This window comes from Solea senegalensis, linkage group LG16 (genome assembly GCF_019176455.1).
Source record: "Solea senegalensis isolate Sse05_10M linkage group LG16, IFAPA_SoseM_1, whole genome shotgun sequence".
NCBI lineage: Eukaryota > Metazoa > Chordata > Actinopteri > Pleuronectiformes > Soleidae > Solea > Solea senegalensis.
Window position 1 is genome coordinate 20,747,741 of NC_058036.1, and position 18,040 is coordinate 20,765,780.

The window sequence follows — 18,040 nt, forward strand, 5'->3', positions numbered from 1 at the left end:
CGTCACTGATGTCTGTGCTCGTACACACATGCATGTAATGAAACAATCAAATCACAATCAAACAGCAATGCAACTCTCTCACTGTGTGCTCCATGCAGCACACCTGATTCTGATGATGATGATGACGATGACGATGACGACGACGACGATGATGATGAGTCAGGTGACCTGCAGGTAAAACATGCAGGTCACCACGACCACGACTGTTTCAGACGTTTCGCTGCTCCAGCACACCTGATTCTGACGAGAGGCTCGTTATCAGGATGATGATGACGATGATGATGACGATGATGATGATGACGACGATGATGAATCAGGTCACCACGACCATGACTGTTTCAGACGTTTCCCTGATTCTCCGAGCTCTGCAGAAGTCTGATGACGACACATTCGTTTGAATCAGGTGTGTTTGAGCAGGGAAACGTGTTCCCTGAGGACCAGGGCTGGAAACCCTGTTGTAGGGTTAGTATACGTTGGCGTTTCCAGTCGGACTTGTACTAAAATAACCAGTTCCAACTGATCCGTTTTTGTGCACCCTTTCCTTGGTCTTGGACCATTCCAGACTGAAGTATTCACAGAGTATTTCTTTGAAATGGATAATTGGTTTATTTGTGCTCTTCTGAGCATTAACTCAGTTAACTCAGGCCCAGTGAAGATCTCCACTTCCTGGACCTTCATATAAACGGTGCAAGTCAAATTAAAGAAATGACTTTGAGGAAAAGCAAATGAGTGGATTCATTTGCTTTGTTTGGTCCCAAAGTTTTTTTTTTGTTTTCATTTCAATAATGTTTAGTTAATTCAGTGAAATGCTTTTACAGAGGCTGATACAAGTTATTGTAATGAACTTATTTATTTTGATGTGAAGATGACAAGTAATCCTCCACTTCCTCCTCAGCATGGTTGCCATAGATGCCAGAACTGTGTGTTCCTCTTTGGTATTCTCCCGTCTTTACTGCTTCTATTTTGGTCCCGTCTCCAGTCCAGAGTGTCAGGCGGCGCTGGGAGGGAGTGGCGAGCCAGTCATTCACCACAGGGAGAGACACGGGTTGTCTAGTCAGAGCCCCCATGTAGATATTAGCCCCACAGGTACATGCTAATGAGGACAGGGAATCAATATTCCTGCCATCCAACACACACACACACACACAGAGGGAGAGAGAGAGAGAGAGAGAGAGGGGGTGATAAGGTTTTTAAAACCCTTAACCATCGAGCGTATCAACAACAAGCTACCAGTTGTATTTCCAAAATCAATGCATGTCAGTCATTGAGGGACAGTAGTAAATAACACAGGCTACATTTCTACATTCTGTTGCTCCTGCTAATAATACATTGAATACGAGTGAACTAGAGCTGTAATGAAAAGCGCCGACACAAATCAAATCAAATTCAGCTCAGGGGCCATAAAGACTTTGGCCAGACAACAAGTGACCACTGCTCCTTTTAGCTCCTTTTAGCTGTTTGTCTTCATCAAGACGTCTGGGATGAAAAGAGTCTTAAATGTTTGTTAGAGCTGTAAAAAGATCCGATTTCCTCAAATGATCAGAGGTTGGACGTGTGTCTCACTCCTGTGACTCGTGATGACTCTATGAACAACAACAAAAGAAACAGAGAGTAAAGATATTCATTCTCTCCTCACTGTTTTTTCGCCTATGATCATCTCCTCATCCTGTCTCCTAATCTGTAATCTCATCTCCACTCCAATTAGAAATCTGTGCAGCCAGATAAAGTCACTACATGTGATGTTGGGATTTTCTTGCCTTTTTTTGTTCCCACAAGGACAGAAGTGGAGGAGAATAATGTCTCACATATTTCATGTCTTCATTACGCCACGTGTGAGTCGCTGGTCTCTGGAGACTTAGTTAAAAGAGACAGAAGAGTGGAGTGAAGGATTCCAGCATGTGTGTGTGTGTGTGTGTGTGTGTGTGTGTGTGTGTGTGTGTGTGTGTGTGTGTGTGTGAGTGAGTGTGTGTGTGTGTGTGTGTGTGTGTGTGTGTGTGTGTGTGTGTGTGTGAGTAAGGGAAAAAGCTGAACTTATAAAAAATATAAAAAAAAGAAGAAGAACTGAAGCTAGAAACAAAATCATTCAGTCCCACTGGTTTTACTCTTTCTTTCACCTCATGCTGTGAGATGCTGTTCACCAGTAAAAAACTGATTAACTTGGAAAACTCAGTTACCATCCAACAAGAATATGACACAGGACTTCCTGCAAATCTTTCAAAATAAAATCCTTTAGCATTTAAAAAAAATACCACACAACAAGAGATAGAGGAAAGTGACTGAAGGTTCAAATAGATTTGGAGTTCGACTGAGTCAGCAAAGTCAGGAAAAAAGAAAGGATTTAATGTCACTGTTTCAGTTCATTATTCATTCATTACTGACCATTATTACTTTATATGTTCAGGTTTGTTGTAAGATAAGATGTTGCACACACAGCTGCCAGAACATAAACACACAGAAACTAACTAACTTATGTTGTCATTAAAATAAATAATAAATGATGGATATACAGTATATATATCATTTATTATATATATGATATGTATGTTAATTTCCCAGAGGGAACCTCCCAAAGGGATCAATAAAGTCGTCTGTCTGTCTATATATATATACATATATATATATATATATATATATATATATATATATATATATATATATATATATATATATATATATATATATGTATATATACTGCATGTTTATGTGTTACACAGTCATTCATGTCCTTAGTTAAATGTCTATTGTGTGACATTATTGTAGACCAGTGGTCACCAACGAGGTGCCCGTGGGCACATTTCACTTCACCTCACTTGCATGTATCCATATGATCACTGAGAAAAATGTCCTTGATATTGTTTATACAAACTGTGATAATCATTAGGAGTAAGCACTGGAATTAATGTGTATGCAATTGAATGCATAATATTCATCATTTAAATGGTAAATTGCACAAAATAATAAAAATGAATATGGTAGCCCTCCATATTATTCTCTACCCTTCAGGTAGCTCTCGGTCTCAAAAAGGTTGGTGACCCCTGGCGTAGACATTGAATATACTACAGATGTGTTTGCATTGGTGCATCATTGCTTTAACATATAACTTGTGGTTTCTGTAGCCTGGTGGGCAGTTTGAAGTTTGCTTTGGTCAAAAGAAGAAGATCGAAGAAGACGAGTCTGTCGGATGTCGACGGGGAAAACTTGGGGAACGGGTTCCAGACTCGGACAGCGACTCCAAGCACGTGACATCCGTAAAGAACATGAAATACAATATTTTAGATTTTATGCTTCAAATCTGATTCCATACAAATGTGTATGGTTTTGGACTGTGGGAGAAAACCAGAGAAAACCCACTGACATGTGGGAGAACAGTGTTTCCCCTGCTCCAACACACCTGAGTCACACCTGAGTCACACCTGAGTCACACCTGAGCACCTCGCTCTCAGGCTCCTGCACAGTTTGATGATGAGCACTGTTACATCTCTGCGGAGAACATGCAGACTCCATGACTTTTACTTTGAAGGCGTCTCCTCACTGCGCTCACAGCTGCGCACTTGACGCATCTCTCTCTCTCTCCCGTCTGTGTCTCTCTACCTCTCTCTACCCGCCGTCATCTAAACGCGTTACCGCCGCCGCTGCCGTCAAACCTGGAGCCGCCGCCAGGAAGGATTAGCTGCCTGGTGACTGAAGAGAGACACACAGACAGACAGGCAGACAGAGAGAGAGAGACAGGTGAAATGATCTCATTTTAAATCATCATCTTAATAATAACAGATTTTCACGAGGGATAGTTTGTTTTTCCATGGAAGAGAGAAAGAGATAGACCAACTCTGCGCGCGCGCGTGTGTGTGTGTTTGTGTGTGTGTGAGAGAGAGAGAGTGCGCGCGCCGCGGACTCCCACTCAGTGATGGAGAGAACGTGAAGGTGGATTTTGGCATGTGGAGGAGCAGGTAGAAGGTAAGACCAGTCATTCATTCATCTTCATCCACATCCTCATCACCTGAGCCTTGAATAACAGCTGTTATATTGTAGTGTGTGTGTGTGTGTGTCAGATTCATGTGCTCACTATGACAAATATTCACTGACTGAGCGTTAATGAAAAAAGACACTGACACTCATTGTTTCATCAGCTGAAGACCTGAGGTGAGAGGGTGTGTGTGTGTGTGTGTGTTTGTATTGTATGTGTTCATATAGACAAGTACATACCATAATATAAATGAATGGATGAATAAGAGAAGTGCTGCTGAGGTCGCCACAAGTGTCTGTGCTGGTGATTTGTGGATTTTTTTGATGTGCTGCATTCATTCACTGGGAGTGAGTTTTGGGTGGATGACGACACAAGCCCCACAGCATCAGCACCCTGGCACTGCAGGATAAAAAGAGGAATCAGTAAATGATATTAAATGAGATGTTAGTGGAGAAAGAGTTGAGAAAATAAATGTGTAAAAATGTTTAATCTTCAATGTCAATCTGACTTTCTTTAGGTTTAATGTATAGAATGTTGATGTAATAAAAGATACAGCACAGTGTTTGTAAAGACGTCTGTGCTGGCGTTTAAAAACCACCATGAAACGCTTTCTCCAACTTTCACTGACACCAAACTAAATATTCAACATTTTCACACTTTCTCTGTAATGCTGTGATGATGTTTCCTGTCACATGGGCTCAGTCAGTTCTACCTGTGACTGTACGTCCTCAATCTGCAGAAGGTGGATGAAGCCGCGCTGAGCTGCTGGAGACACATGCACATGTGCACATGCACTCCCAGAGTGGACTAGGAGTGAGCTGCTATATTGAGTAGATGTTTCATGCAGATGAAAAAGAAAGCTCTTCTCTTCACACGTCCTGACAACAAGTATGTGATACATTATAAATGAGTTATGCTCCAGCACAGAGACTCAGCTTCTGTCTCTGTCTGACTTCCATGAGCAATAATTGAGGATGGCGTGGCCTCACTAATTTAATCTGCTCCTTATCTTCATCGCACAGAGCAAAAGTTCAAGAGGAAATGGCCGGACCATGTCTAAAAATATAGAACTCTGTTGTTTCACTCTGGCCAAACTGTGAACATCATACAGTGCAGATACATCAGCGTAGAGTGTGTGTGTGTGTGTGTGTGTGTGTGTGTGTGTGTGTGTGTGTGTGAGTAGGGGTTTCACAAGTTTCCTCTTGTGACAAATGAATCCAGGTGCAGGAGCCTCAGGGCTTCGACAACTGCCGTCTCTAAGCAAGAGGGATGCTAATGGAGGAGAGAGGATACAGAGAGAGACAAGAAGAGAGGAGAGTGTGTGTGAGGCGTTTCCATGGCAACATGTGAGGGGTGTGTTTGGTCCCCTGAGACGGTGAGGAACGGAGAGTAGAAGAGAAAGAGAGAGAGATGAGAGGCAAGGAGAAAACTATCGCTCGTTAAGGGTGAGAGGGGGATGGGGGAGGAAGATAATGGAGGGAGGAGTGAAGGTGCTGCCCCTTTTTCCACCTATTGTTTGTTTTTTTCCTCCGCTCCTGCGTTGTGTTCTCCTCACAGGCTTCCCTCTCCTGCTGCTCACGCCACCTCCTCGTCGTGTGTGTGTGTGTGTGTGTGTGTGTGTGTGGTTCATACTCATTAACACGTGTTTGGCGTGTTTGAATCTGCAGACATTTTTAACACGTTCACCAGCCTCCACTCATCTGGAGGAATGAGTGAACTAAGCACCCCCCATGTTGACACACACACACACACACACACACACACACACACACACACACACACATTATTTGCTGGTGTTTTCTGGAGCTCAGTCTGACGCTCTGTGGCTGTTACTTTGGACCAAATCCAGAGCCGGCTCAAAGTGTAAGCCAACTCAGCAGCTGCTTGGGGGCCCCCTGATCACCGGGGGGGCCACTCATAGTGTGTGAAAGAAATCTTTAGATATTTTACTGTTTAACCCTTAGAACACTTTCTCTTTCTATTTTAAAACACATGTTATATACAGAGAGTCTTATCTCCTTTTTTTCTGCACAACGTATGAAATCTTATAAAAAAAACATTTTCACCAACCGTATAAACACAAAGTATAAAACACACCTGAGCAAAAAGGATTGAAAATGTTTAATGAATTTGTGAAATGTGTAAATACGTCACCGTTCAAAGTTCATTTGACTCGTTTTTATGAACAAAAAGAAACAAAATCGCTACTTTATGTCACTACTAAAAATGTGATATAAAATGAATCATAACTTCGACTCAGCAACACATAAAAAGCCTGAATATGTAACTTATAAACACACACACACACACACACACATAAGGAGTTGTTGATAATAAATATTTTCTATGCAGACACTCAAAATATAGAGCTAATTTAGCAGCATCATCATTATTACTATATTAGTAGTATGAAGGAGTCGTACTGTAGTGTTGTATTTCATTATTATTGCTTCTTTTTTTATCCTATGATTTGACAAAAAAAGCCCACGACCACCTTTGATCCATGGGTGTGGCAGCATGGTGACGTACACGTCACCAGAGTGTCAAAGATAATCAAGACAAGAAGACACAGTTTTTATTGTCCATTTAAACTGAGAGCGTCCTCCAGCGTGTCTCTGTCTCACGGTGCAGATGCAGAGAGAGAGAAAACAAAGGTGTGGTTCATGTGAATCGAGTGCACAGTGTTAAAATAATATCTGATCTGATGCTGAATCAACTCACCGCAGTCAGAGTGGACGTGTGCGTTCACATAAATTGACGCTTGCTGTGCTGTTTTGTTTCCCTCGCAGCCAGAACACAATTATTTTGGTCTCTGACTGAACCTATTCTTAGGTGATCAGCGCTGCACATTAATTAAAATCCCTGCTCTACAAGCAGCCATTAAAACAGCAGTAAAACAGCAGCTGGCTGTGGAATCCATTATTAACGCCATTCCACACACACAAGTTTAATTGTTTAATGGGTACGTTCAAGTCTCACATCCCATGTTTTCTTATGTCTGATACTGATACCAATTATCTACTGATACTGATACCAATTATCTACCAATACTGATACCAATTATCTACCGATACTGATACCAATTATCTACCAATACTGATACCAATTATCTACCAATACTGATACCAATTATCTACCGATACTGATACCAATTATCTACCGATACTGATAATCATCTACCAATACTGATACCAATCATCTAATACTGATACCAATTATCTACCAATATACTGGATACAATTATCTACTATACTTATCTACCACTACACCAATACTGATACCAATTATCTACCACTACTGATACCAATCATCTACCAATACTGATACCAATTATCTACTGATAATGATACCAATTATCTACCAATACTGATACCAATTATCTACCACTACTGATACCAATTATCTACCGATACTGATACCAATTATCTACCGATACTGATACCAATCATCTACCAATACTGATACCAATCATCTACCGATACTGATACCAATTATCTACCAATACTGATAATATGGTTCCAACAGAGTCTTTGAACAAAACCACCACATCACTCTCTCTCTTACTCTGGACTCATGACTTGTTTTTTTCATGTGTTCTTATTCTGATATCCAATAGAAAGATTTTTTGTTAACCAGTGTTGGACTGATGGAAGGACAGTGTTAGTAAATCATCTTGAGTAAATCATTAAACACTAAAATAAAAGATACTAGAAGATGTTAAAGATGTTGACAACATCTGTTTACTTTACTCTACAATAACTAAAAACTGGACCACCAGGAGATTACATACGTCCTCTTCGTGGATCAAAAGCAGCATCAACTGAAAACATTGGATTACATTACATTACATTGAGAAGATGATACAGAAAGGTAACTAAATGTGCCTTAAGATAACAAGTCACCAGGTTTTATGTTTAAACCCCAACTTGTTACAGAGACTAAAAGAAGATTAAAATCTCAGAAAAAATAATGCTTTAATAATTGTCATTTTGAGAATGACTGCTTTTCTTTGAGCTGTTAAATCATATGAGTGATTTATGGACGTTTACTCTGTGAATGTGACGACAGAAGTGTTTTATTCTCATATTTCAAACTAAAGAATCGTATACTGGGCCAGATACTGATGTCGGGTCCATCACGAGGATCCTTGTTGAACTTTTGCTGAACTGCAGCCATCCAATAATAACCCACACGTCATCCAACAGAAGCATCATTTCCTCACAGTCCAGAGTCATCGAAGCCCAGAACCGACCTGGATGCACTGACACGTCACAGTATGCACGAGGTTTTTATTCCAGCTGAATTCCTTCTTCCACAAACGAGGAAATAGATGCAACAAGTGGAGCCTAAAGGCAAATCCGCCGAATTTTGGAGAGCTACGATTTCTGAGTGCTTCAAATCGCTGGGATGAAACCACTTGTTAGATGTAGCTGCTTTTAGGTAAAAATAAAAGCTCTCAGAGACGATTCCTCAGAATAGACACAGAAACACAGGGTGCGTCTCAGGTTGAGATGAGTCCCTTAATCTCTGCACTCTTACTCTGAATACAGATTTATCTGAAGTAAGAGGACAGTGTCTCCACATGCAGACCACGTGACGTTCCGTCCCGAGCTGTTGTTGTGTTGACAGGGAGGGTGGGGCCAAGTCTGGGAGGCTTTTTCTGCGGAGTGTGATTAGCATTGCAGATACAGGTTTCTTTCTGTAGGCGTCGGTTTCAACAAACTCAAGGTCCCGCCCCCGCCCACCCCCGTCTCCCATGCATGATTAAAATGTAACAGTGATGCGTGGGAAACTCACAAGAGCAGAATTCTGCTCTCAAAGACTCAGGTGTGTCACACCACCTCCTGCCTCGCTCTCTGCACATAAATACACCCGAGGGCTCGACCCGCTTCGGATCTGAGCCTAAAGTGGATCAAAGCTACCGCAGCCATTCTTTTCTTTTGGATATTCATTAGATATCAGAGAGGATTGTGTCAGTGGTGTCTGGAGACATCCACACTGATGCACTGAGACCGCACCAACACTGTTGCCTGGTTTCTGTCATGCTACGGTTGGACTGTGGACTGGGTCTGGTGACCGGGTCACAGCAGCTCTATTGTTCCCTGTTTGCTCTGTGGCTGTTTGTTGTCAATCTTTGTATGGACACGACACGTCTCCAGGGACGAGACCATTACTCTGCTCCCCCGGAGGAAGAGAGGGTGCCGACAGTGGAAGAGTTGGGGGCAGTTACTTTGGCAGAATGCACCTGAACTGTGTTTTAGCCTGGACTGACAGTTACCTGCTGCCATGGTAACCGCTTCATGTGGATCAGCTGTGAATGAAAAGCTCAGTTCACACTTACTTTCAGTTTCATTTTCAGCAGAGTTATTTCTAGTATTAGTGTTATTTCTAGCAAACAGCTGTTTCAGGTGTGTTTGTTTATGTTTATGTCTTATTTATCTCTGATGTACAGCACTTTGTTTTTTAAAGGGCTTTTTAAGTAAAGTTGGATTGGATGGTTTGAAGACACTGTGGATGTTTCCAAATAAAAGACTTCAGGAACATTTCTTTATCTGACTTTAAATGAACCACACTTACACACAGTAAAACACAGTATTCACTGCTGAATAACACTCATGTACAGTGTACTATTACTACTGTGCAGTTAGATATTGTGACCTGTGAGTACAGGGAAATGTTGCTGAATCACACTGATTTCTAGCAGAATTATGAAGTTATGAAGTTATGAAGAGAATAACAGATTTAAAATGATACAGAAAGTGTCAAGAGTGTGAAAGTAATGCAAATATTAGCCAGTAAGTCACTGTTAATGTAAAGTAAGCCTTTACACAATAACACCATTATTCTCATGTAATGCAGCTGAAACTTGACTCCGCCCCCACAGTCAGTGTGCTGCTGTGTTTACATTAATGAGTTCATTAGCTGCAGTTGTTGAGCGTCGTCTCATCTCTGTCGGCACGCAGCAGAGGGAAGTGCTGCTGGTTGCCCTGGCGACCGAGAACACCTTTGAGGTGCTAAGAGTCAAAATGTTTCCAAGCGCCTGTCACTCACACACGCACACACACACACACACACACACACACACACACACAAACATGCTCAGCTTTCAGCGATGTCAAGAGCACATAATAGTTTTCATCCTTTCCCGCTGAGAAATGAGAAAACAGAGCAACAGGCAAGTCTCAGGAGGAAGCACTGGTGTGTAGGAGACATCAGTGTAATGGAGGAAAAAAGGCTTTCAGCACAGCACAGTTCTCATGTTGATGTTGGTGTGAGCTTTTCCTTCCTCTCGCATTATTACCAAGGACCCAGAGGAAGGTGGACGTTACTTGTTGCTCTAAAGTGCTCAGTGGAAGGAAGCTGGGCGCAGCCAGTGCCGACGTTTCAGATGTTTTCCTCCATTTCAATTAGAATTTCCAAATGTGAGCTGATGCTGCCTCCCACACTCAAAGAAAACAGGATGTGTGTTGTGAATCCAGTTCGTTTGAGTCGTGTCGTGTGAGGCGATCACACACGTCCTCTTCATCTCTCACAGGTTTCTGGGTCGTCCACGGCCGGCAAACCTGAAGACTTCATCCCCCTTTTTATATACAGGCGACAGTGACATGGGAGGAATTAATTATATGACAAGCCAAAGGTCAGATTTGATATGAGTTAATGTGCAAGTATCTGTCTGCCCTCTCACCCACAGCCTCATCTCACTCCCTTTCACTGTTTATCTCGACTGTGAGTCCTGTAACCCTGAATCTCCGGGGGATCTACCTGCATCTGCCACAGATTCTGTGATTAGCTCCCATGACATCCCTCTCTCTCTCTCTCTCTCTCTCTCTCTCTCTCTCTCTGTCGTTGTAAACCTGTCTTCATCTCTGCTGTTCTGCAAATTCACTTCAGTCACAGACACAGTAAAACAATGATGAGAGGAAAATGGACAACACAGTTTGATGGAAATGAAAGTCTGGAGAGTTTTAAAGGAGTTGAAACAGAAAGTGTTGAATTGGAAGCAGAAATCATGTCAAAGAGAGCACAGTGTGACATAAACATGAGAGTGAGAGCAGTGACATCCACTCATCAGCAGAACTTCGCTGTGCACTCGTGCAGTGATGAATATTGATTGTTTTTAATGCTTCAAAGATGTTCAGCAGCAGCGAGTCAGACACAACCAAGTTAGATGTGATCACGTGTGCTTCGGCCACGCCTCACGCCACAGTTCATGTCAGAAAGCTGTCATTGTTATTCTGTTCCACTCAGCGGTGACATTTAACATGACGTATACGTCTAGTTACTTACATCACGAGTCATTTTACAGCCCTTCTGTGGCTCCACTGCAGAAATGCCAGTCCACTAATAAACTTGGTCTTATCATAAGCCTCTGTACCCAAAGTGCAGTTGGAAAGTTACCGTTGGTGGGAAACTACACACACACACACACACACACACACGCCTTCGACTCACAGCACCAGAGATACCATCTCCTAGTGGAAGTGTAGCATCAGCATCAGAGCTTTCATATGATGACGCTTAGATCACGTGACCCAGACCTTATTGCACTCAAGCAGAACTTGTGAATTCACTACTTCATTGTGGGAAGTGGTGAACGGAACATCCTGAGCTTTCAGAGCTCATGAATATATTGTCTTATTGATTATTAATTATTAAAACACAGCATCACAGGATGTGTGGGTGTGGTCAGTGCTTTTCATTTCATGTGGCGTTTCAAAGCGTTTCACTGTCGCGTGAATTAAGAAAAAGCCAATATCTGCACTGCAGTCGCTACAATGTAACGTGAAATTTGTTTGACCAGCAAAATAAAACTGGAGTTTAAATGGATAGTGTGTGTGTGTGTGTGTGTGTGTGGCTCACTGACCCAACCAGGGTGTAATAAATGACAGCAGGTGATAGACACACACAAATCAAAGTGTTTTCCTATCATCATATGCGCCGTAATAAAAACAGCTGCTGATTGCCTGTCATGTATGACAGAGGGAGTGAGATTGCTTTGTGTTTCGTGCTGAGAACAAATATTGTTCCAGTGTAAAAATAATAACACAAACATCAGCCAGCTTGTTTGTTTGGGTGTGGAACAGAGCAGCAGTCCCACGACTTTAGGAACTGACCTGTCAGTATGAGCTGTAGTCGTACACGCATGCACTCTAAAGCCATCATCGTTAAAAAGCACTTTAAACAACGCGTAGGCAAATTAAAGTCTTTGTGGAGCCCAAGGCCTCTCAGCTGTGCCAGCACTCTGACTCTCCACCAGGGGGCAGTGCAGCTGGTTCACCCCCAAAGCCACAGCTTCACTGGCTTTTCAGGACAACAACAGCAGAGCCGGAGGTTTTAAATAACCTCGGTCAACAGGTGAGTGTCGGACACAGATGCAGCACGCGCTACACCAGAGGTCTCACACACACACACACACACACACACTGACACAGGCAGGAACCAGGTGTGACTCAGGGCCAGGAACTGGTTAAACTGTGTTTGGATATCAGTACAGGAGGTGGTCTGGCCACGCCCACAACTGCGTGAGCGGAAATACGTTGGTGGCTCTGACAGCACTCGTCTCACTCTCTCCTCTGCTTTTGTTGGTCTTCTTCTATGGTGTCTGCTCATCAGTCTGTAATGCTGGGATCAGACTTCATCATTATTATTATCAGATTATCAATCTCAGTGGCAGTTGTCCATAGGTCACTGTGCTGCAGGGGGGGGGGCGGGGGGGCGGGGCAATCTAAGATACCAAAGTGACTGAGTTGCTTTAGTGCCTCAGCTCCCTTGAGGAGACATCACAGAGGCAGAGGAACGAAACAGCAGCAGCAGCAATAGCAGATCAGGTTGTGTGGACCGTCCCAGACACCACACTTAGGTTCCACTACACGTCCATCATCAGGTCACGACCACATCTCTGAATGTGTCGTCTGATCCCAGCAAACACTGACTGAGGTAAAGAAGATCCTGGCAGTGAGTGAGTGAGTGAGTGTGAAGCACAGTCTTTATTCTGGGCTGATTGCAGATGCAGAACAGCTGAGTGAACCAGGTGATGAGGTGGGCGTGGCTGACTGAGGATGAATGATGGAGTGAAGTGGCTGCACTGGGTGAGTGTGATGGTGTTTCTGTTTTTCACACTGCGTCGTCACACGAAGGAATAACAAGCTCCGTGAAAATGTGATGTCTGATGGAAAAACAGAGCAGACAAAGAAGAAATGAATGTTCAGCAGAGGTTTTAGGGAGTTAATGACAATTAAACAAAAACAAGAGTAAGATAAAGTTCAGTTTAAGTGTAAATCATGTGTAAAACAGTGGATTGCTGCTCAGATGCTTTACCATCATTATCCTGTGACTGACAGAATCTTCCCCACACGTGTAAAGGACTCCAGGCGACCACCAGCTGGAATTTGTCCACGGCACCTGGCGTTCTTTTGATTCCCCGTAGAAATGAGTAAGTGACCTGACGTTACTTCATTTCACTTCAATAATTATGTCGGGAAATTGAAAGCAACTTTTTCCACTGAGACAGGAGACGCAGAGTTTTCCAGATGTCTCTCAGTGACCTTCACAGGGGTTAAAGGTCCACAGAGATAATAGATTAAGATTTCCAGATGTGTTTAATCACTTTGAAATATAAATCATTTGGTGTCCGTGGCCTGAGATGAGACCGTTTATATGTGCTTTACACACGGTTCATGTTTTATGGGAAAGTCAAAATACATTGTAACTAAAATAATCTGACGTGAAAGAGTAAAACGAGATGGTAAAAACATTTAAACATTTTATTACACGCTCATATTAAACTGACATTAAATGTAATGTGATAAACTGTAGTAGAGTGAGCACAAAGACTGTGTCGCAGCTCCACATATGTTTGGTTTCTACATCAACATGTTGCTGAGGTGAAGTTTCAGTCATTTTTGCTGTAAAGCTGTGAGACTCTAGCTTAAGCCAGCTGGCAAACACACTGGAATAAACCGAAGCTTTTCTCTGTATAATTGTTCAGGAGTGTTTTAATGAGAGCGAGAGCTTCAGCACACATGAGAGAGAACACAGAGCTGTTGCATTTCCCGTTCTTCCTCAGAGTGACGCTCCACCACTGTTGGGATTCTTTGCTTATTGAGGAAGTGAATCCACTGCAGGAAAAAGAAGAAAACTCCAACCTGGAAACTGTGACACTGAGCAGGAAAATGACAAACACTAATGAGGCTGCAGCTAATTTATGTCAAATTCAGATCCTGAACTATCAGGGGGCACACGGTAAACTAGTGGTTAACACTGTTGGCTCACAGCAAGAGGGTCACCAGTTCAAATCCCACTTTACTGGATGGAGTTTTCATGTTCATGTTCATGTTCTTGTGGGTTTTCTTTGGGGACTTCAGGAAACATGCAGTGAACGGTTGTTCATCTCTGTGTCTCCTGTGTGTGAGACCCTCAGGTGAGTGAGTGAGTGAGTCAGTGAATCATCAGGTGTTAAGGTGTGAATATGTTAATTCCAGTGCAAAGAGTTTGTGGTGTGAAAACACACTCTTCTCTCTCTGTAGTGAGACACGTTTAAAAATAGAAAAACTGTCACAAACAAGATTCATTGGACTTTTTTAAAGCAGCAACAGTCACATTTTGTACTTCCTTTGTTTGGTCTCATCATGAAGACGTCATATGTGACAATGCTTCTATCTTCTCTTGCTGTTATAGAGTGTAATCAGCTGTAATAACAAGTTTAAGACGATCTCCCCACAACAAACCAACCATCACTGTGACTTCTGAAGAGTCAAAATCCTGCAGTTCTGCTTTAAATTCAAGTTATTTGGTTGTAACGATGATTAGAATAAGAGTTCCTGCCTATCCTGATTATCTACATATGTCCCTCATCTGTGTCTCATTATCGCTTCCATTTTTGCTTCTCTGATTTGTCTTGTTTGCTTATGTTGTAAACAGCTTTTCAGTTTTTTTGGCTGCATTTTGCAGCTTTGACGTTTGGATGGTGAATAAAAGCTGCTACTCTGCACAGTTTGCCACATAATAATAATAATAATAATTACAGCATTATACAGCATAATATATAAATAAAATGCATCTCTTGGCTGAATATTTGAGAACATATTTAGCTTCACCATTGTAACTCTGCTTGGTTTATCAGGTTTGATTTCCTGTTTAAAATGTATCATGTAATATCAGCCACAGGGAAAGGATTTCATAAAGACGTCACACAAACATGTTTCCTGCACATGATTTTCATTCAGTTTGTGTGTTTGTGTGTGTGTGTGTGTGTGTGTGTGTGTGTGTGTGAGAAAGTGTCTAAAAGAGATTGAGGCTTGAATTCATGTTGATCTGAGCAGAGATGGAGAGATGACCTCACATTTGAACCAGGAGTTCAGGACTGTGATGCCAGTCATCCTGCGTACTGCTGCTTTAATAGGTGAAGGAAGTAGATTTGAATTCAAACTTAAAAAAGTGCTTTTGTGTTTTGTGATTTTCTCTTTATGTTGAGACGCAGTTACTCAGAAACCTGGGCTTCATTACAGCAGAGTGATGGCCGCAGTGTTTTTACTCAAATATAAATCCACTGCTTCACTTTAATTTTCCCCAAGTTAGATTTCTTCCACGACGATTCCTTCAAATTCCGTCCCCAGAGCTTTGCAGTGATGGGCAGTTTGTCATGACTCTGTTCCAGGAAGTACTTCTCCTGTGATGCAGTGCTGTATTTTACCCTTTTATTCAACTGCCTCAGCTCCTTCCCACTTCACACTGTAAGCGCACCACATTCATTTCCCCCAAAACCTTTGACTTCTGCCATGAATGTGACATGATCATGAAGCTATTCAGCCGTAATGGAAGTGCAAAATGAGCTGAATTCCAGCACATGGGGAAGAAAACGTGGTGATGTTTTCTCCTCAGAGTCGCTCACGATGACCTCTTACCAAACACAGCAAACAGGACATGGCTGCGCTGAGCTACACAATCTTGAAAGAAATGAATTGGGCAATTTGTTGATCATTCTCTAAAAGGAAAAAAAAAAAAACTATTTCTGTGAGCAGCTAAGTGGTTATAATGTTTCCGGCCATTTCTCAGTTTTAATGGATCATTAGAGGAGAGGATGCACTCTGCTTTGCCAAAAGTATGTGCTAAGTGCACTCAGCATTTCCGCGTGACCAGGATTTGGATCGCTGAGCTGGGACACGTTTGGCCTGCACAGCCGCTCATTTCTCCTCAATCAATACCTCTGTGGTTTGTCTTATTTACAGTTTCATCAGCAACCCCAAAAAAGTTCAGTTGATATGAGAAATATCGATTAAAAATGGCAAAATCAATGTTCTTATCCATTATGCCCCTTTTCATGGGGCACGTGTGATATTGTGCTCGTGAGAATGCACAAGAAAAAATAGGAAAAAATCTTTTTATTTGCATTTATATTCACGTGTATCATATAAAAATAAATGCATCGTTATTCGTCGATCAGAAAACCCTGTGCTGCTCCCTGCACGCTTTCATTTTCACGTGGCTGCATTGAAAGCACTCTCTGCAGGCAAACACGGTCATGAGACACAAACACTCACCTCCACTGAAAACATGGCAGAAAAAACAACATCCATGCGCGTGTACCACATTTATTAGTGAAGTTACGTGATGTTGCAGCTCAATATCACCTCACTCTCCTCTGGAGCCTTCAGTTTGTCCATTCTGGGCTTCTGTAGAAACAAAGTGAGGAGTCAAACCGAACAATGCCGAACTGTAGATCAGTTAAAGTTAAAGACTTTGTGTTCATCTCCAACATTTAGCCTAATAATAACATATGAATATATATCTATATATATATATACACATAATGCCTAAAACGGTCATATTTAAGAGCCGTGCTACAACTGTATCGTGGGAAAACCTCCATTACTGTATGTTCCATGGTGGAAGTAAAGCAGAAAGAAACCTGTGTGCTGTGCAGAGTGGTTTGACCCAGGATTAAGAATATTCCCACTGGTGTAAAACCAGTTTAAACCCAAGATTAAAAGATTTCCTGACTAGTGGGAACGGACTAGACGTGTCGAGCACCTCTTACAACCATGAAAAGCATGAACTGTGCCTTTAAGGTAAAACAAAGTCATGGCTTTTTAAGAGAATTCCTCAGCACATCTATTATTAGAGCGACTGAGCCGAGTTCCTGTAACGGACTGACTGAATTCGATTCAACGCACCACTTACAGTTGTGTTTGAGCTCTTCATGGTCACATCACACCAGTGTTCAAAGCTGCTCAACATATGTTTAATATCCAGGTTTGAAAGACTCGCTGCAGCAGCTGCGACGTCTTATTCTGCTTCACTGATGGAAAATAGATGAGCACTAATGGATGTGTGTGTGCCACCAGTCGTTCTCCGTCCCATGTAAGACACGGGCTTGTCCACTGATTCCTCCTTTGTCCTCGGCCTCTGGTTATTGATTTCCTGGCATATGCTTGGATTTCTTAAACGGTACAATTTGTGAGTTTCATAATGGAGGACGGCTTAGCTCCTGCTTACAGTCAGAGTCTGCAGAAGGATAAAAAACACATTGCTGCATTGCCAAAGGAGTGGAGCTAAATGATTTTCTGTGCTACCTCCTCAGCTTAACACTCTTTAAACTAGCTTTCCCTGTGGAGATTTGCTTTTTACACTGTCAGACACTGAGGTGACTACAGGAGGGAAACATAATAACAGTTCTATCCACATCGTACCTGTTTCCAGCAGAGACACTTACTGTGCTTCTTCCCACTTAGTCACGACGGTTTCACAAAGATATCGGACTGTGTAGAGTTTGATGGAGTATTTATGCATGCATGTGGAACTGTGAGTATGAGTTAGTCTGGGATTGCATTGAGTGAACATTTAACTGGTCCAAACTAGATTTCTGTCCCCGAAGGCTTCACGTTTGCCAGTCGCTGGCTGTGTTTACAGGCAGCCAATTATAGAGCAGGTAGAGACGACAGGTAATATCCTGTGAGAGCAGTCAGTAAAGTCTCCTCTCAGTCACTCCGTCACACACTAATTTGATGCTGTAAGTGTGTGGATCTGCATTCAGGCGAAAACAAATCAAAGGCGAAGGGTTTTTGTCTCAGTCACAAT

The 18,040-nt window shown here is 42.2% G+C and overlaps 1 long non-coding RNA gene across 1 annotated transcript; it reads left to right on the forward strand.

Annotated features, from left to right (window-relative positions):
- Window positions 1–3,862: 3,862 nt before the first annotated feature.
- LOC122782588 lies at window positions 3,863–15,150 on the forward strand. Its single transcript, XR_006361933.1, has 3 exons — window positions 3,863–3,954; window positions 12,972–13,053; window positions 13,306–15,150. It is a non-coding gene; the product is annotated as an uncharacterized LOC122782588 (long non-coding RNA).
- Window positions 15,151–18,040: the final 2,890 nt, after the last annotated feature.